Source organism: Delphinapterus leucas, chromosome 2 (assembly GCF_059928025.1).
Source record: "Delphinapterus leucas isolate spDelLeu-1000000601 "Yukka" chromosome 2, BTC_Dleu_Yukka2, whole genome shotgun sequence".
In the NCBI taxonomy this organism is placed as follows: domain Eukaryota; kingdom Metazoa; phylum Chordata; class Mammalia; order Artiodactyla; family Monodontidae; genus Delphinapterus; species Delphinapterus leucas.
This window is the reverse complement of record NC_143130.1, coordinates 17,819,069-17,839,766: the sequence shown is the minus strand read 5'-3', so window position 1 is coordinate 17,839,766 and position 20,698 is coordinate 17,819,069. Positions and strand designations below refer to the sequence as shown.

Sequence of the window (20,698 nt, the reverse complement as noted above, 5' to 3'; positions counted from 1 at the left end):
TTTCATAATACTCGTTACACCCAAGCAAACATTCCTACATATGTACACACCCATATTTAGTTACTATTTTAATTTAAAATGGTCTCAATTCTTTACCACTATTTTTAAAACGAGTGCTTGTCTGTATTGACATTGTGTTCTGAATTTTTTTTAGTAGATTAGTACTTCGTTTTCAGAACACATACTAAATCAGTTCATGGTGTAACAGGAGTACCTTACAGACCCTGATATTCACACTCTGTTGAATATCTTTTTTCTCTGTTGCACGTTAACTGGCAACCCTGTTTTCAGGGAAGGTTGGATCGGCAAGATTCTTGTTTTCTTTGCGTGGGGCACTGTACTAACCGCTATAAATTGCATTTCCTGATAGTTTCCTGTGTAGCAATCTTTCTTAACTAGTCTATACTGCTCTTTATTTCCAAGTCTTTACGGAGGAAGTGACTATAAATAGAGGAGTTAGATTTTATCCTAAAATACATTTTAAAAAAGCATCCGGAAAGTATCTCAACAGTTCTAGAATTTTTTTTTAAAAAGTTTACCCCTTAAAATAGTACAAAAAAGAGTTTTAATAATAACATTTAAAGACATGTTCTTGTCTTAGAGCAATATTGGCTTTACAGCCATCAGATCAGCATCTTGTGTGTTGTTTGGCCGGATGCATGACGGACGTACCAGTTGCAAAAACTCTTGGATTAATTTGGTTAATTAGTATCTAGATAGAACACTGTAAATGAACTACTGTGGGACTTCTATGTGATACTTTCCATTGCAAAAGCAAAAACGCATGTAGGAAAAAGAAAACACACAACTCATGTTTAAAGCCTGTTTTTTTCTTTGTTTTGATATTACACAAGTAAATTTTGCCTTATGATCCATTCTGCACCACTTTCTCTACCATTTTGGGTCAGATGTTCTCACTGCATTTCCTGAATAACGTATTTACCATACATTTTACTCATTACCCCCCTGAGTTTACACCTTGTCTCCCCCAGGATATCTTTGCACTTGCCTGTCAGAAGGGCCAACTCTGTGACCCTGACCTGGTTTTTAAGGATTTTAATCTGTGGAATTAGTCGCAATCTGTGTTTTGTTCTAAGATTAAGCCTCTTTGTAGATGCTTATAATGACCTGTATAGAAATGTCCCTCAGGGGTGCTTCATGTTACGTTCACATCATTTTCAAGAATGCACAGCTCTATCTGTCAATCTCTGAAAAAAAATAGTTCAAAACTTTCTGCAAAGTAGAAAATTTCATTCTGCGCTATGGCATTGACAGGGCTGGGCATTGTTCCTTACCCACACGGCAGGGGGTTGTTGACTGAGCCTTGAAATCCACCCCCCACCCCCATAGTAAGAAGAGCTCCCTCCCTGCTTTATCCTTGGGGTGACCCCAGGATGGATGTTGGATTGTCAACAGTCAGTTCTTTGGATTTTGTTTAATCATTGAAAAATCAAGGTTGGTATTTTCCTTTTGATAAAGTGGAAAAATAGTTGAATCATGACTTTTATTTTTATTTTATTTTTTGCCATTTAGAAAATGGGACAAGTTAGGAAAAGCCAATTATCGTGATAATTTGAATCCTGCATTTTTCGAAGTTTGTCTCCCCACACCAAACCGGGTGATCTAATTAGTGTTGTGAGCTTACACACTTAAAGAAGGGGACCATTGTCCTTTTGTGTTTGAAAGTGAAGGTCATCCATAATTACCTGAGGCAGAGGTTCCCAGGTGTACTAGGCATCAAAATCACTTTCTAAAAACTCAGATTTTAAGAATCGGGAATAAACTAATTACAACACAGAAGTTGTTAAAGAGCAAGTTGTTTATTGAGTTAAGAAAAATGGGATTAAATCTTTCAATGTTATGTCTTCTATCTGGCCATATGGTCTTCAATAGTGACCAGATGAAGAACTGTCTTGATGTAATTAAACTAGCTCTCATAATTGGGTATAATTGGACAATAAATTATCTTGGGTTTCTGGCCAGCAATTAATATCATTAATGGTCTAAATTTATTTTAATGCTATTCATTTGACAGACAGTATTGCTTAACAATACTGAGTGGGCTGGAGAGCCAGTTTCCTGAACTTAATCCTGGCTCATCAAGTTAATAGTTCTGTGCATTTAGACAAGTTACTTGGCTTTTCTGGACCTCAGTTGACCTGTCTCTAAATTGGGGATAAGAGATGTACCTACCTCGTAACCTTGTTGTAAGAAATGAATGAATTACAGTGAGCATTTGAGAAGTGCTGGTTGCTTTTATTCCACCAATAAATGAAAAATTATCATATTAATGGCTTGCAATTATAGACTGAGATAATAAAATGTGTTTATCTATTCTCACAGGACATGAGCATCCCAAATATCTACTCAACCTATATGCATATAATAGAAAAGCCACGCAAGAGAGAGTGAAACAATAGAGAATCTGTACTTTGCACAATCACATATCCTAAAATAGCGTGTGAGGTTTTGTTAATTATGTAACTCAATAATGTTATGAGGGACCCAGCTCTTTCTTTTCTGTCATCCTCAACGTCTAGGCTGGTTCTTCCCAGAATCGCAAAAGCACTGTAGTGGCTCCATCCCACACATTCCAGCAACGTGAGTTTAAAATCCATCCCCAAAGCCCTAGGAAGACCTGATCTGCTGACCTGTGGGCTAGAATTGAGTTCTTTGTTCTTCCCTAAGCAAATCCTGAAAATGAAATCAAATGACAAGAAGTCACATAGCCAATCAGAAACAAATAGATACTGAAAAAATTGGGGTTCGGTTAGTGATGAAGGAGTTTGGCAAGGATATTGAGTAACTAACGTTGTAGCATTTATTTATTATTATTATTTTTGCGGTACGCGGGCCTCTCACTGCTGTGGCCTCTCCCGTTGCGGAGCACAGGCTCCGGACGCGCAGGCTCAGCGGCCATGGCTCACGGGCCCAGCCGCTCCGCGGCATGTGGGATCTTCCCAGACCGGGGCACGAACCCGTGTCCCCTGCATCGGCAGGCGGACTCTCAACCACTGCGCCACCAGGGAAGCCCCTGTAGCATTTATTTTTATATTTTAAATAGATAAATAACATTTATTTATGTATGAATATAAAGGCTAACGTTTGGGTGTATGCAGCCTACCTACCAGAGGGTGAATTAATTGTCATATATATAATTTCTCCTTATAAACTATTAACATCATTTCATGGATAAAGAAGGTCAATAGTCCAAGATGACGGATCCTCCAAGGTGAGGATCAGCTGACAGATACATGGTCCTCTGAAGTTTAAGCTCTTTCCATTATAAAGTGCAATTTCTTATTCCTTTTGGGCATCAGGATATTACATGATGCTCTTAATCTTACCTTATTGTAATGCTGATTTACCTTATTTTTGGAGACAGGTATGACTTTTATGTATATATAGATTCCGTATACAAGACACAGTGTTCGATATTCTCATTAGCACGATTTTTCCTAATGAATTGACTGTTTTATTAAATAGAAATTGGATGTAGAATTTGTGAAATGCCTCATAATATCTTATGGAGTAATATGTTAAGTGCTTCTGTTGAGCCCTGTGGCTCCAGCAACTCATTCTAAAGCACGTGTTTTAAACTCTAATTTTCAAGATCTTGAAAACCCCCAAAGAGTCATTGTTGTCTGTCCTTAACATATTACAGTATGAAGTTTATAATCTGGGTAACTAAAAGAATGGTGATACAAAATATGCTTGTATTTAGAAGGTTGAATGATTGCAGTGTCATGGTTAGTATAGAGTAGAATTAACTGGTGTTCACGGAACTAGAAAGATGCATTAGTTTAAGTTAAACAATGATTCATTTGGTTGAAATTGTTTACGTTCTGCTTGGTTTCGCAAAATGGTTTTAACAGTTATAGAAACGATAGACTTAAAAAAAAAACTTAAATGGTAATCCTCCCTTAAAATTTCTGATAAGAAACTTGGAAGATGGAAAACCGAAATGGACCTACAGAGTAAGCAAGTGGTCCTGGTTGCCTGTCCTCGGAGCAGAGATGCAGTGAGCTCCACCAATGGTCCTAAGTGCGCTTCACCGATTACTAGGCTGTCTGATGGGAGGATGACATTTCAGCATGGCCTCCACCCTGTACCTGGTTTTAATGAATATGATTTTGGATAAGGATGAGTAGAAATTGAAACTGAGAAATCTGATGACACTGGTGCGAAATTAGAGGAAAAATGCAAAGCAGTTGGTAAACTTTTAGCAAGATAAGATTCCCGTCATTTCACCTTTGTAATTGCCATGGTGAATGAAGATTAAGGCTGGAGTAATTCAACGCCTGCAACACAAAATGTTTGGGGTGGTGGTAAAGGCGATATCTCGTTCTCATTCCTCCTCCCACCTCACCGCCCCCCAAGATTGGAGGCAGAGTGTAATTTGCATCAGAAATTTGGAGTAATCAAGAATATTTCCTGGTCCCTGCCCCTTTCTCAGGATCGGAACCTCAGCTGTTGCTCTCTTAATGTTGAATAGCAGTGCCACCTATTTTTACCACAAGAATTGTTTTTTTTTTTTCTTTAAAACTTTACCCCAAATAGTGGTTTGACAGAGTCCTAACTTGAGTACATGCCCAGAGGGAAAGGATAGAGACTAATTTGACCTCAAATTCTGTTGTTTTGCATGAAAAAGCTGAGTTTGTTGCAAATGCCTCAGCACATCCAAAGAGGGCTGACACTTTGTTCCCCTTGCTATCCTTTGGAACTCATGAAAACGTGATTAAAATTTAATACCATTGTCTCAAAAGAAAAAGGAGTAAAAAGAACTTGGGCATGCGTGCTTTCTGCCGTTCCCTAACCACTCCCCCACCCCCAAACCAGATTGCAGGGTTCTGGCCCCATTCTTGAAAGGCTTTGTCTCCCTGGAAGTTTTAAAATAAAGTTCTTGCATCTGTTGACACTGACTTTCAAACATAGGAATTGTTTTCTAATGCTAGAGCCATGTATCAAAAAAATTTTTTTTATCCCTTATCTTTGACCAGATATCTGGCGTGTTCTGGAAAATTTTCGGTACACCCCTTAGAGAGTTGCTTATTAATTGTTTTGCAGCTTACAAAAGCACTCGGCTGTGTTGAGACTGACAGTATAATTTACACACATACACTGACAAACATTTATATTTGACAGAATAAATTGTACAGTCAAATGTTCATTGACTTTGTTATTTTAAAGCATTTTCTAATTGAAGTATATCTCTGGTTAATGCTGTACTGTCTAGTAAAGTAAATTTACTGTATCTTGTGATGTTACATACTTAAGTATACCCTGGTATACCTAGGACAGGGCTGTTTTGTACCCATAAATAGCAAAATATTGTCCTCACTGATTCATGGATTAAAAAGATAAATGTTGGGCTTCCCTGGTGGCGCAGTGGTTGAGGGTCCGCCTGCCGATGCAGGGGACGCGGGTTCGTGCCCCGGTCCGGGAAGATCCCACGTGCTGCGGGGCGGCTGGGCCCGAGGGCCGTGGCCGCTGGGCCTGCGCGTCCGGAGCCTGTGCTTCGCAACGGGAGAGGCCACGACAGTGAAAGGCCCGCGTACCGCAAAAAAAAAAAAAAAAAAAAAAAAAAAAAAAGATAAATGTTAAAAAAAATGCATTAGAAGGGGGAAACCAAAGAAATGAATGTATTTCCATTTAGTAGATCCTTTTGGTTTTCTGTGACATGGTACTAGGCTTGTGTCCTTTCTTCATTATCAAGTCCTATGCATGTAACAACCCCTTAAACTCTTTAAGCATTAGAATTAGAATTAACATATATAAAAGTATTTGCTTTTGATAAATATCTGTGGTATCATTAACTTTTTCTGCATGGCCTAGATTTGAACAACAGTTGTTCTGGGTTTGAGAAATATTACTGCTATATGCCAATACCCCAGTATAGAAGCAGATGGAATAAAATATTCAGGGTATAGTAGAGTCAGCCTTCTAAAGGTTTGTAAAAAATCTCCCCAAATTCTGTTTTGGACTCTGATTCTTCTTCACGAAATCATGGTTAGTTATGGTTTCTCATGTTTAAGTCTTAGAAACTAAGCAATTTCTTTTGCCTGGGAAGCCAAACGTTTACCACTATTTTGAATTACTCAGTAGGACATACTAGATCTCATCATGCACGTAATTAAGGCACATGACCTATGTCAGCTTCTAATTCAAACTTTTAAAATCCTTTACTTTGTAAAAGATACTTTGTTAAATAAGAAAACTCTCTTCACGGACTCCTTTTAAATGCCTGTTTCTATACAACATGAAGGATCTCAGTTCAGCTCCCAGGATCATCTTAAATACGCCCATTGTGTTCTTCCTCAGTCTGACAAGCGGTAGAAGCCTCTCAAGTGCGTTTTTGTTGTTATAATCACTTCTGTTCTCATCGGCAAGTAAGGCCAGGTTATACTGCTGTCCTGGGAGTCGTCCTTTTCACCAGCTATTGCGTGTCTTTCTGTTTGGTGAGTAAGCCTGTTTATTAAACTGTGGAATAATGATTTACAGGGGAAATTGTGACATTGAGGAGTGGGCATTCACTTTAAGGAATCTTGACTTGCTGGGATGTTAAAAAGGTAGCAATCTTGTTTTCTCTTTCATTGGTATGTGTCTATTCTGACTGGTAACTATTGCAACTCAGGTAGAGTTTACATCTCGGTGTTTCACTGTTCTTTTAGAAAGTGTTGTGAAAGCTCCAGACGCTTACAGTTTAAAATAAAATTGGGCTTAAAAAACATCTCTGGCTAATTCTGTAGAGTTTATGACACTTGGCTAAAAATGCGTGGGTACTTAGCAGTTACAGATAAGAGGACAAGACCCCTAAGCCGTGGGTTATAGAAAATCATAACGAGTTTGTACCAGTTAGCCTACAAGCCTTTTTATCTTCGATCATTTGAAAATACTGCTTTGTCAGTAAGATCGGTTCAATCAGATTGAGCTCTGGCAAGCGGTGCACAATTAGCTGAAGTAAAAAGTGAAAGGCAGAGTGTGGTACCAGCACTAAGAGGACATGTGGACCGAGGACAGAAGAAGGACAAGAGGGAGTGCTTTGGCATAGCGTCTCCAGGAAACTTAAGACTTTGAAAAAAAAGAAAAGTCTTTTAATCCTTTACGAGTTGTTTATCTCAGGGAGAAGGAATAGAAAATGTGTGGGTTTGGAAGCAGCATTTAATTGATCAGTGGTTCCGTGTAACTGGAATAGAAGCTGAGTGTGTATACTTGGGGTGAGCGGACATCGTGGAAGGGCTTTGAGGAAATGAGTTTGTAGGCACGATAAATATTTTATCGGTCGTTCTGAAGATCAAGGCAACGATGATAGTTTACAATGTGATTCTTGCCTATAATTCCATATGGCTGATAAAATGAAGCAGAATTTCTGTTAAGAACTATAGCTACCAAAAACTTTGTAACAGCACGCACTCAAATTGGTTTTGGAATAAGCAAGTCATAAATGCGCCTCTGATGTGGCCGTGATAGATCATTTGGGCTGTAGCAATGAGGGATATAATGACTCACTTTTGAGCCATACTTTTGAGCAAAGAGATGTGCAACCCATGTGTCAGTAAGTAAGTAGGAGCTGAGAAATGTGTCCCTACAGGGAGGTGTGTTTGAAAGGTCTTACTTTGTCCAAATCTATTATATACGGCCAGTAATACCACAGTTGTCTGCATCTCTCTTTGACTGAGAAATAGTCTTGGCAAAATAATAATGATGATGATAATAATAATAATTATATCATGCCTTTTGTATTTTCTAGGTATTCTGATTGGTAATTATTTTCTATGCATGTACTATATTCTACATGATGTGTTGGGCACCAAGGATATAATATTGAATAAAGCACAATTCCTACTTTTCAAGTAGCTGAGCAATTCTCATCTATTTTCTTCCCCAAACTACTCAGAGATAAAATCACATTCTAGTGATAACAGTGACCTACTGTTTGGTGATTGATATTCCTCTGTCCCGGGTGAACCAATGGGTCCATTGAGCATTGCTGTGCTACTGGCTGAGAAAGTTAAAACCACTATTATACCTTCCTTTATCACCCGTGCCTGCTGGTGGGATGGGGTCAGGTACATGTATATGTTCAGAAAGTTTTTGTATAAAATGCAGACAATCTATGAACCAGAAATATCCTTGTCTAGATATTTTCGGGTGGGACATAGAAAAGTGAAGGGCTGTGGGTTAGTAGAAGGGAAAGAGTGTGTTGGGGAGGCTTAGTTATCGCCCTTGAAGTCCATGATTGGAACAGGTATGGACAGAAAAAGCCCAAACATTTTAACTTTGTTCATCTAAATGATCTTAAGCCAAGGGATTGAAGAGTGGTAGCACAGTTACATATGTTAAACCTTTATTGCATATAGGATGTGAGGCTGTATTCAGTTGAGTTTCTTGATGTTCCACATAACAATAACCAAGTGAAGTTAGTGTAAGAAGAATGAAGTTGGGATGGTACCAGAGGGGTTCTTCATAACCTCAACCAGCACAAGAACAGGAACAGGGTCTAAAACGGCATTAGGAACACCAAAAGTCCCGCTTCTCAAGACGTGAATTCTTGCTTGCTTCTGGAATTCGGCTTTATTCTTCCTCCCCTAGAGCAGCTTTCTTTGCTCCTCTGTTTCCATGTTATAATTTGTCTGTCTCACATCCCTAAATGTGCCTTACGATAGTCCCAGCCTCCTTCAGTCTTTCAGTCCCACTTGCAAGTTCCTTGGGGAGATAGTGCAGTTGGTCCAGTTTGGATCAAAAGTCCAACTCTGATCTCATCAGTGTGGCTGGAAGGGGAGGGCGCAGGTGCAGTGATGGTGGCAGTGGTCGTGGGGTTGAAGTAGAACCACTCAGAACACCTGTGTTTACCAGGCGCCCACCCCTTTGGATGGGTGGTAGGAAGGTAGGTGTGCGGGTGAGTGGAGGTGTTTCTCAGAAAATGGGGGATGGCACTGAATTTGGGCATAGTGGCCTTATACGATACCTATGATTACAAAAAAGCTAACACATCTTGAGGATATTAGAAAAAAATAAGGATAGTAGAATAATAATGCAAGATAAGTGTTAAGGCATGTATTTGGTACAAGGCTTTCTAATAGTTAAAGCAAAACTTGAAGTATTCATTATTCTTTGATCCTATAACTTTGTTTTGTTCCTCAGTTATTTTGACTTATTTTTTTCCTAGGAGATCCTTTTCTCATACATGCAATATACAAGATTTTGTCTTCTAATTGAATTTTAAAAATATAAGTAAAACTTCCCAACATTTTCTTCAAGTAGAATAGTGGCAGCATCATTCTATTTCAGTGGATTGGGACCACAGTCCATGTCTTGAAAGCTAACATTTGAATTACTGTTCTTAAAAGACTGCATCTATTTATCCATTTTCAACCAGTTAATAGGTCCTCAAATATTGTACTCAATGCCATCGAAATATCTTACTATTAGTTTTCTAGATTGTTCCCCATGAGTTAATGATTTTGGCTATTTTTCTCATTGTGAAAGATGAAAGAGTCGGTGTAGTCTTGATAAAAATATACCAGTTCCTACTGTTAAAAGTTTTTTTGTCCCAGTCTTAAAGCTCAATACTTAAAAAATGGCCCCAGTTCTGTGGGATCCTGATTCCTTATGAAAGGCTGTTGAGTTGTCATTGATTAACTTGGCATATTAAGTTTCTTTCAGTTTATATTAAAATTCTTTTTTAACTATGGGGATTACTCTGCTTAGAAAGTAAAGTCTTTAAATGATGAAGCATTTATGTTCTTCTTTTTCGATGACTTAAGAAGAAAGCTTGACTTTAAGCCATGCGCCAGACACTCTAACTTTTCCTATTGTTTAAAAAAGGCCAGCATTAAAAAGTTAGTACAAAGAAAGAACCTAAACTACCTCTCTTCAGAACTTTTCACATTCTTAGTTCACTGAAAGCATTTGTCAGCACCTCATCACTAACATGGAGTATAAGTTAATGACACACAAAGTTTAAAACCTCATATTCAGTTAGAAGACCTATTAGTTTTGAAAGCAGTAAATAATAATTGGCAGTTACGGAATTTTAAATAGGATCTACGTGTTGTATTTTTGGTTTAGAGCGCGTATAGCATTTTGTGTTATGCTGTGGAACTTGATGTTTCACGTCAAGTTGTAACCTAAAGTCTCTTCCTGATTTTAATGTGGAATATTTCCTCCCTTTAATTGCTAACATGTTTTTCAAATATTTACGCATGGTTTTTAAAGTGCTAATTGGCACTAGAATAGTTGATGGATGGTAAACTGTTGGAATCAACATTAACTTAAAGCACATCCATAGTAAATTTTTGTATCCTGGCCTGCTGGCATTTGTGCATTAAATGCATCGTAGCCTAGCAGTAAAATACATAAAACGGCAGTATGCAGTTTCAGATTTTATCTCTCCAGAGCCTCAGATGCCAGCCACTGGGTATGCTTCAGCAGAATTTGATGGAGCCTTTTGTAGAATTGTAAATGTTACAGTGAGGGTCTTAGTTTTTTGAACAGAACAGTGCCTGTTTACGTGTTACAACTCATTTGGTTCAGTGGGGGGTTTTTAAAAATATCACCTTTCTTCTAAAACCCAAATACGTGATTAACGTAATCTTTCACGTCTCACTCTTGCTTTTTGTTTCATGCTTGTATTTCTTCCCAGATTTTCTCCCATTGTCATTAGCGTGTTCCATAAAAACATGCGTCCCGGCAGATCGAATGTGTTCCACTGAGCCAGGCATCCTGCCCCCTCATCTGCTCATCTTCCCTTACCTCTCTGTAGTTTCCCTGAGAATTTGCTATTTATCCAATACACCATTTTTGCAATTATTCTATTGTTCAGAGACATTTAGACAAAGGCCTTTTCTCCTCTGAATGCAGAACCTGGCTGGGAACTCCAGTCCCCACACCGTTTTCCTGTGTGGCCCCTGGGGATCCGCTCTGGGGACTCGGGTTCAGGGGACCGGAGAGGAGGCCTGGGGTTCACTTGTCAACTGCGTCTGTGCGGGTTCTGACCCAGGAACCCTGTCTGGCGACCACTGTGGCTTGTGGTGAGTTAACTTCGCAGCTCTGAACCTGGCTGCTGAGAAGGACAGGGGTTGTTGAGTGGTGATTTGCTGCCATTCTCCGTCTTCGCTAGCACGTGGTGAAGTCTGATGACAGTACCTCCCAAGTGTCATTGTCTTGTTGGATTATGTCGCATCGTTTATGGAGCATCAAGTGTGTGAAGCGCTGCTTTATGTAAGGGTATGGTCACTTCAGTCAGCACTGACGTAACATTTCAGTAGGTTTTCCCGTTATATTCTAATAATGGTTATTTTGACACCTTAAAGGCTTTCTCAGTCCATTTACTGAAGTTCCCTTAAAGCTTTACGTCAGTCGTATGCAAGAGTTAAAATGTCTTTTCTTGGCATAAAGTTTTAATTATTTTCAGTGGAACCAAAACCTCCTGAACCCCTTTCATCATCATCTAAAACTTGAACTTCTTCTATTTCTGGGTAAAAAATCCATTCACAAATGAGCTGTGCAATTCCATCACCCTTTTTGACTTCGGACTTGGCCAAAATTGAACAGTAGAACACCAACATTCCCTCTGTAATCTTCAGCTATGACACCAGCCCCTACATCTATGAAGTATTTTGCAGCCAAACCAGAATGTGGAGCTAGTCTCCCGTAGCACCCAGAAGGAAGAGCTATCTGAATGTCGGTTTTCACAAAGGCTTTCTCCATAGGTGGTAGTATGTAATCATAGGTGCTGTACAGGTCATAGCCCACGGCACGTGCATACCCCTTGGTCCAGGTGGTGGCGTGCTTCGAGAGCCGGACAAGGTGGAGCTGCATGCTGCCCTCCCCCGCAGGCCGGGCCCACTTGCTGGGGGAGATGACTTGTGCCTCTTGAGAGAAGGGCATGGCAGGGCAGAACGTGAGCCCAGGAGGGAGCGGGGGGACAAGAGAGAGAGAGCAGGGTGAGACCAGCACACTAAACTTGTTTTTTTAACTTAGAGTTAAAAGAGCAAAGCAACATTTTCTCGTATCTGAGTTGGAAGAAAATCCTAATTATCTCTAAATATGGAATGATTGTAAAATATGTAAGCCCCAAGTTGGGACACTTGTTTTTTTTTAAGTTTTATATATATATATATATATATATATATATATATATATATATATATATATATATATAAAGGGAAAGATTCAGTTTCTCTCTGGTTCAATACGTAAAGATGGAGAGCATTCAGCCATGATGTTCATGTCACATGGTGGCGTGAAGGGACCATATCTTCCTGGATGTGCATCTGTGCATCCAGCCATAGCACTTACAGGTGCTCCAGCTTTTTCTTAAGGAATCAACAAATGAATCATGACTCATTTCACACAACTTGTGGGATTTCCTTTTAACTAAGTTGGCTTAGACGTGAGAAAGTCCAGCAAGGTTCTCGCCTTATTATTAGGTCATTGGCAATGCTGATTGAAAACGGGGTGACTCTTACTGACGGGAGTGGACCTCTGTCTGGCGGATGGTACCCCTCCTCGAGCTGTCTGGACATGGTCATCCAGAAGAAGCAGAAGTGTGTGCTGGCTCAGATGCTTGCGCTGTCCAGTCTCTGATGCTAGGACCTTCTCACAGGGAGGTCAGAGAACCACAGTAGATTCCCACATGGAGGAGATGAGTGGAAGAGCATGACCCATCCAAAGATAGATACACAATGAAGTTCACTTTTTGAGATAAAATTTGTAACTCTAGTGTTTCAATGAAATTTATTCCTGTTTGAGGATCGTGGGATATCTTTTAAAATAACAAAACCCTTCTAAGTCCACTCTAGCCAGTGTGTAAATTCAGTGCATTTTAGGAGATACTGTAAATGTTCTGTTGCTAAAATGGCAGCCAATGTAATGAAAAAGCAGAGCTGCATCAATGGGAAGCAGGGATGGGCTGCATTCCGACACAATTCCGAGAACCAACTTCAACAACAGCAACAAAGCTTACACGTACTGGTCTTACTTTATATTGTGGATTCAAAGCAGAAGAGATTCTGCCTCTACAAAGTGAAGGCAGGGGGCTATGTTTTATTTATTTTCGACTTTATGAGGTGCATCATAAAATCTTAAGACCTTCAGAAGAGAAAATTATTGAAAGTTACCTCTGTTGTCTTATTTAAATAAGGCTTTGTGGTCAAATGCTCCAAGTCAGAGGGAACCATCAGAGTTCTGTTGAGACAAATCCATAGCGTATCCCAACAGGGCTTCTAGTTCAGAGTTTCTTATGTGGGAATTAGGACTATTGCCAGCAGTTTCCAAGATACTGGATTTTAAAAGATATCACAATTAACGTGTGGAAAAAACATATTGGCTTGAAGTTTCTATTGTTGGAAGATACCGGCTAAAACATTAAAAAATGTAACTTTTGAGATGGGAGCTATCTGATGGTTGCAGTTCAGTTTTCCAGCTCCTGCCCATCCTCTTTATCGGTGCTTGGGTAGTTTGGTTGGTTGGACTCAGCGGATGGAAGGTCCAATAATGGATATTCCTGGATCATTGTGTTCCCAATAATTGAGACCTGACTATTTCAGATGACCTAACTTCTGAGAGTGATGAACTGGAAATAGGACTTGGGATGTGATAGAGACCAAAGAAAAACTTATGAGGCAATCCTGTTCAAAGTATTTACAAAAATAAAGCCAATCAAAAGTGCCTCTTCTATGACTCTTTTAGTTCTTGGTCTTCGAACCAAAGAGAAGAATGACACTTCCTGTTTGGAAGGCTGGAGTGTTGAGGAGGATTTTTCATAAACCACTATGTTTAAGGTTAGATTTTAATGCTACTTGGGTAGTGAATTTCATGCTGTTTTAAACATTGGAGAAACTTCTGTAGGAAATGAGATTTAAAAATGAAAGGAAGAGAGGAAGAGATTGTTTTGACTTATAGAAAACTGTTTTCAGGGTTAATCCATGTTACTGCTTTCAGATAGGTTTTTAAAGAACAGGGTGGCTGACTGGTAGAACCTAAAACATCAAATGGGGAGACTTTGTGCTTGATCACTAGAGACTGAGCTGTCCCAGGATGCCGACCCCGTTGTGTAACTCTTGTCGCTATCTCATTAGCTTTTAGAGCCCACAGAAGCACAACCACATTTATCGAGTCTTGGGAAAGTTTTTGTTTAATGTAGGCTAACTTTTCAGTAGTTAATAGAAATGATGATCAAAGTTTGCTGATTAATTAGCCATTTTAAGCATAGTCATTGCCTGAAATATGTTTTGCCTGTCCACACAGTGTATTTTTTCTCTCACCGTTAAACAATATTCTAATTTGACTTGCCACTTGAGCAATAGGTGTCAGGTTATGCAGTGAGAATAAGACAGCTCTCTGTAGTAATCCATCCGATTGCAAACTCACCCGAGTGCTTCGCGTCCCCTCCCTAATCTTGATGAGCATTTCTAGGTAATATTAAGAGCTAAACATGTGAGTTCCTTACAGAGCTTAAAAGCTATGTGTCTCAGTGTAATAAATCTCTAGGTAAATTCTTGGCAGTGATGCATACGTTTCATGTGTGCCGTGATTATCTCCAGTCATAATTATTTAATACACACGGTATGTGTAACATTTATCTTCCCAAGGGAAAAATGATGTGGCATAATTCTAGCAGATTATTTATGTTGTTTCTGCTTATAATGTTTGGTAAAAAATGCTGTGTATCTGTCTTTGAAACCCCTTCTGTTCTATTTTTAAATGGCTGCATGAAAATAAAGAAACGAAGCAGAGTAAGTAATCTTGTTTCTGCATGTTTCCTCTTATAAATTACTGTGAATTCCTAATGTTCATTGAATTGATCTGCGGATGGGAACTGGCTGACGGTGAGGGTGTCCCCCTAACTGTTTGATGAGCAGTTCAGTAATGTTACCTGTTCTATAAATTTGCGCGAAGATTTGAAAGTTTCATTCGCCGTTGTAGACTGGGAAAATTTGTGTTCTTATTATCAAATATTGAATAACTAAATTTCAGAAAAATAACTTATGGAATAAGTTAAAAAATTTAAAAACATTTCTTCCTTTTGTGTGTTTGAAAACTAGACAGCAGGCTAGTAATTTCTTGCCTTTTCAGATAATTTCATTTGTGTTCTGGCAGTACTAAGTGTTTATCTGTCAGGGGTCCTTCTCCATGATGGTCTTAAATACTAATGTGCTCATTCATTGTGTTGAACCAAAAGAATACATTAAATGTCTAAAACAATATGAAAGAAGAAGAAAACCACTCGGTTAATACAGTGAAAATTAAAGCTATGTATTTATTCCCAGTGGAATCCTGAGACTTACTGATAAAATGAGTGTTGGTAATTGCTCTGATCTGCAAAGTATTTTTCTTCTTTGTACAAAAATGTATTCATCTGGTATACTCAGCGTTTTAGTGAGTAATATAAAGTGTTAACTTCAAAATTTAAAACAATTTTTCATTATTACTTTACTATCAATATATGTTGAAAATTCAGTAGGTTCTAGAGGTATAGAACAAGTAATTTATTTATGGTATTTTTTTCTAATTTCATTTTATCATAAATATATATTTTACATTAAAACGTGCTTATAGTGTAAGGCATTGAAAAACAAAGGAGTACAAAGTAGAAAATATGTCTCCTGTAATTCTACAATATCAGATGTTTACTACAATATGTTAATATTTTGGGGTGTGTCATTTGTTCTTTCCATGCCTGTGATTATATTTTTTAATAGCTATATTGGTTTAAAATACCTTGGATGTACAGTGATTTATTTAATGCATCTCTTTGTATAGTTAAAGGTGTTGTTATGAATTTTTGATAGAACTGTTATCAGTGTTTTCCCTCTCAATGTCCATGTTTTTAGATTCTCACTGAGATCTTGTCCACATGTTTCTCTCTGTTGACAAGTGCTTTCCAGCAATGGTGGTGTTTGGCCCATCCCATGAGTTTAAGGGGCCTCAGGCCACTTTGAAAGCTCTACTCCTGGAGTGCCTGTTACCTTCTGTCTCTCACCTCATCCCTTTAGATTGGGGCAGTTGGGATTTTGGTCAGAGATGAGCCAGTTGTGGAAACGTGGCCTTGATTCAGTAACAGGAGATCACATTGTAAAGATCACATTGCGAGATGGGCTACACATAAGTTACTCTTCAAAAAAAAAAATTATTTCTGTATTTCGGCTGTGCCGGGTCTTAGTTGCCACATGTGGGATCTTTAGTTGTGGCATGCAGACTTCTTAGTTGTGGTGTGGGAACTCTTAGTTGCGGCACGCATGCGGGAACTAGTTCCCTGACCAGGGATTGAACCTAGGCCCCCTGCATTGGGAGCTCGAGTCTTACGCACTGGACCACCATGGAAGTCCCTAAGTTATTCTTTAGTCAAGCAATTAATAAAAATTTGAACTGATGAAAGAGGACTCCAGTGGTTGTCTGAAATTCACACCCTGCCTATTTTTTGAGGAGGGTAGCGTCAACGCATATGGGGCTTTCTACGTGTGATAGAAGACTGAAATTACATCCTGAGGGAAGCTGTCCATTTCCACAAAGCTTATGTGAGTTATTGAGTGGATGAACTTGTACTATGGGAGCAGAAAGGGAGGGACACACTCCTTGCATGCTGTGGGTAATAGTGGTTAACAGTAAACTTTGGCTTCACACGGCTTTGTAGAGTCTCGGTTTAGTGCTTAATATGACTGAGCCAGAGCTGCTCCAGTGTAATGAGAATACCATTTCCTACATCATGAAATCATCATAAGGGTTAAATGAGCTAAGTCGATGTCGCTCAGCACAGGACGTCTTAACACTCTAGCTGGTCTTTGTTCTTGTCACCTGCAGATTAGGGCAGTGCTTTGCCAACTTGACTTTGGATTAGAGTTGACTGGAGGGTTTGGGAAAATAGATTTCTAGCCCCCAGTAAGTCTGGGTGGGGCCTGAGTACTTGCATTTCTACTGAGTTCCCACGTGGTGATGATGCTCCTGGCCAGGGATCATACTTCGAGTACCTCTGGGTTAGGGCATTATAAGGGCAGGTATTATTTTGAGCCAATAAATGATATAACTTTTTCTTTTTGGCCACCTGCATGGATAACATTTAAATCACTTCAAACTTATCATCTAGTCCCATTTTTTTGTAAGTGGTCAAATCTGAATTGTTTTGGATTATTGTAGAAATTTAAAGCTAGAATTACATAGTTATTTTAGAGCTAGAATGATGTAGAATTTTGAGGATTTTGATAGCCTTTAAGTTTATACATAATATATGAGTATGTAATATTATATGAGTATATAATATTGGCTTAATTTTAATGAAAGTGGTTTAAGAAAAGTCATTTTCTTTGATACAGACTCTGTATATGTTTCTGATGGATCTGGTTCATTAAAACAAGGGATTTTTTTTCAGAATATAAAAAGAGATGCAGAATTTAAAACAATATTAGACTGTGAGCTTAAATTTTTTTTTTTTGCTTCCTCGTGAAAAATCTGCAGGGACTAGGCTCCTTTTCACGGCATTATTTCTACCAGATGTTTAAAACAACTGGAATCGTCTTGAGTATTGTCATGAGTTGCCATTGATTGGCCATCATCTGTGAGAATGAAGCTTCACTCATGTAATTTTCTTGATGAGTACAAGACAGGGGCAGGCACTGAGTGTACGGTGTTGACACACTTAATTTAGTACCCCTTCTGCAAAGCTATTACATTGACTATTAATTGGTCTTCTGATAAAATTTCTGCTTAATGCAAATGATGAAAAAAAATGCACCCTTGGATACTAGCTGCAGCTTCTGAAATAATTCTCATGCCCTGAGATCTCATTAGTGACAGCAAGGACATCCACTTTTCTTTTGAACGTAATTAGATTTCTTTTAAATATAATGATAAAAATATATTAGACTGTGGTAAAAAAATCTTTTAAGCAAAATCCTTAACTTAGAACTTTACAGTTTGTTGTAGTTCTGTTGCGTCGTCTCTTTCTTAGCAGTTTGAAAAGCAAAGAGGAGCTTGTCTGCGTTCAATCCAGCACACCAGGCTGTGCTTTTCCATGGCAGTGCCTCTGTCAGCAGGCGCGAAACTTAGCAGTTTCAAACCAGAAACACTCCAACTCGCATTGTGGTTTGAAAAGCACAAGCGGTGAATAGGAAGTAGGTTTCTGCGTGTGTTTTCCTGGCTTGGTCTTGTCTCTCCTTTATTTTTCTCTTTCTCGTTCTCCCTTTCTCACCATCTTCTGTTTTAGGATTTTTTAGTCAACTCTAGTAACTTACTCTGGTTGTTTATGATGATGTGAGAGCTGTCTTATTGTTAAAGTTCTTGTGTGAAAAGTTGTGAAGTTTAAACCAAAAAACAGCAAAACCTGAAACCAGTGGCTTCTTCACAACGTGTAGAGCATAGGAATTTATTACTTTCTGGTAAAGGATTTACAGATTATGAGACTGTCCTGCCTTGCTCTATCTTTTTATTCATTTGTCACAAAACCCTTCAGTCTCCTTCAGTTTCACAACTCGCTGCAGTGAGCATCCGTCATTTTTTAAAATTAATTAATTAGTTTATTTACTTTTGGCTGTGTTGGGTCTATGTTTCTGTGCGAGGGCCTTCTCTAGTTGTGGCGAGTGGGGGCCACTCTTCATCGTAGTGCACGGGCCCCTCACTGTCGCGGCCTCTCTTGTTGCGGAGCACAAGCTCCGGACGCTCAGGCTCAGTAGTTGTGGCGCACGGGCCTAGTTGCTCCGCGTCATGTGGGACCTTCCCAGACTAGGGCTCGAACCCGTGTCCTCTGCATTGGCAGGCAGATTCTCAACCACTGCGCCACCAGGGAAGCCCCGTCATTTTTATTATAGGAAAAAAAAAATGGAACCAAGTTTTAACTGTGTCCATTGAGAGGCTATGGTTACATTTACTTCTTTTTTTTTTTTTTATAAATTTATTTATTTATTTTTGGCCGCGTTGGGTCTTTGTTGCCGTGCACGGGCTTTCTCTAGTTGTGGTGAGCGGGGGCTACTGTTCCTTGTGGTACGTAGGCTTCTCATTGCGGTGGCTTCTCTTGTTGCGGAGCATGGGCTCTAGGCGTGCAGGCTTCAGTAGTTGTGGCTGGTGGGCTCAGTAGTTGTGGCTCGCAGGCTCTAGAGCACAGGCTCAGTAGTTGTGGTACATGGGTTTAGTTGCTCCGTGGCATGTGGGATCTTCCCAGACCAGGGCTCGAACCCGTGTCCCCTACATTGGCAGGCGGATTCTTAATCACTGTGCCACCAGGGAAGCCCTACATTTACTTCTTAAGTATTAGCAGATTCCGCTTACAGCAATGCATACGTGGGCCCTGTAGGAGTGACCGTCAGATGGCGTGAACTACAAGGTCAGTTAGTGGTCTTGAAACTTGTGACTGTCTCCAGTGTTGGCACTGGAGACATTTGCGGCTGGATTGTTTGTTCTTGGTTGCGTGGGACTGTCCTGAGCGTTGTAGGAGGTTTAGCGGATTTCCCTGACCTGTACCAGCTAGTGTCAATACCACCCTCCCCCAGTTGTGACAACCAGAAGTGTCTCCACACCTGCCAATGTCCCTGGGACAAACACTCTAGAGGAAGAGGTGCATTTGACTTGGTGGCCCAGTGAACAAATATGTAAATCTGTAAACAGCCTTCCTACTTAAAGTATACATTGATATTTTCTATTCTTTTCTGTTCCATTTCATTCATTTCATACCATTTTATTTAAATTTATTATTATCATTATTATTATTTGGCTGTGAGGCATGAGGGACCTTTCATTTTTTGGGTTTTTTTTTTTCCTAACATCTTTATTAGAGTATAATTGCTTTACATTGTTGTGTCAGTTTCTGCTGTATAACAAAGTGAATCAGCTATACATAAACATATATCCTCATATCTCCTTCCTCTTGTGTATCCCTCCCACCTTCCCTATCCCACCCCTCCAGGTAGTCACAAAACACCAAGCTGATCTCCTTGTGCTATGCGGCTGCTTCCCACTAGCTATCTATTTTACATTTGGTAGTGTATATATGTCCATGCCACTCTCTCACTTTGTCCCAGCTTACCCTTCCCCCTCCCCATGTTCTCAAGTCCATTCTCTATGTCTGTGTCTTTATTCCTATCCTGCCCCTAGGCTGTTCAAACCTTTTTTTTTTTTAGATTCCATATATATGTGTTAGCATTCGGTATTTGTTTTTCTCTTTCTGACTTACTTCACTCTATATGAAAGACTCTAGGACCATCAACCTCACTACAAATAATTCAATTTCGTTTCTTTTTATGGCTGAGTAATATTCCATTGTATATATGTGCCACATCTTCTTTATCCATTCATCTGTCGCTGGACACTTAGGTTGCTTCCATGTCCTGGTAAATGTAAACAGTGCTGCAATGAACATTGTGGTACATGACTCTTTGAATTATGGTTTTCTCAGGGTATATGCCCAGTAGTGGGATTGCTGGGTCATATGGTAGTTCTATTTTTAGTTTTTTAAGGAACCTCTATACTGTTCTCCATAGTGGCTGTATCAATTTACATTCCCACCAACAGTGCAAGAGGGCTCCCTTTTCTCCACACCCTCTCTGGCATTTATTTGTAGATTTTTTGATGATGGCCATTCTGACTGGTGTGACGTGATACCTCATTGTAGTTTTGATTTGCATTTCTCTAATGATTAGTGATGCTGAGAATCCTTTCATGTGTTTGTTGGCAATTTGTATATCTTCCTTGGAGAAATGTCTATTTA

The 20,698-nt window shown here is 39.3% G+C and overlaps 1 protein-coding gene and 1 pseudogene across 19 annotated transcripts in view; one reads left to right on the top strand and one right to left on the bottom strand.

Annotated features, from left to right (window-relative positions):
• The window catches only part of PARD3 (par-3 family cell polarity regulator), a 642,085-nt gene that overhangs the window by 207,914 nt on the left and 413,473 nt on the right, over positions 1 to 20,698 (top strand). The window lies entirely within an intron of this gene.
• LOC149749956 (deoxyuridine 5'-triphosphate nucleotidohydrolase, mitochondrial pseudogene) lies at positions 10,193 to 12,084 on the bottom strand (annotated as a pseudogene).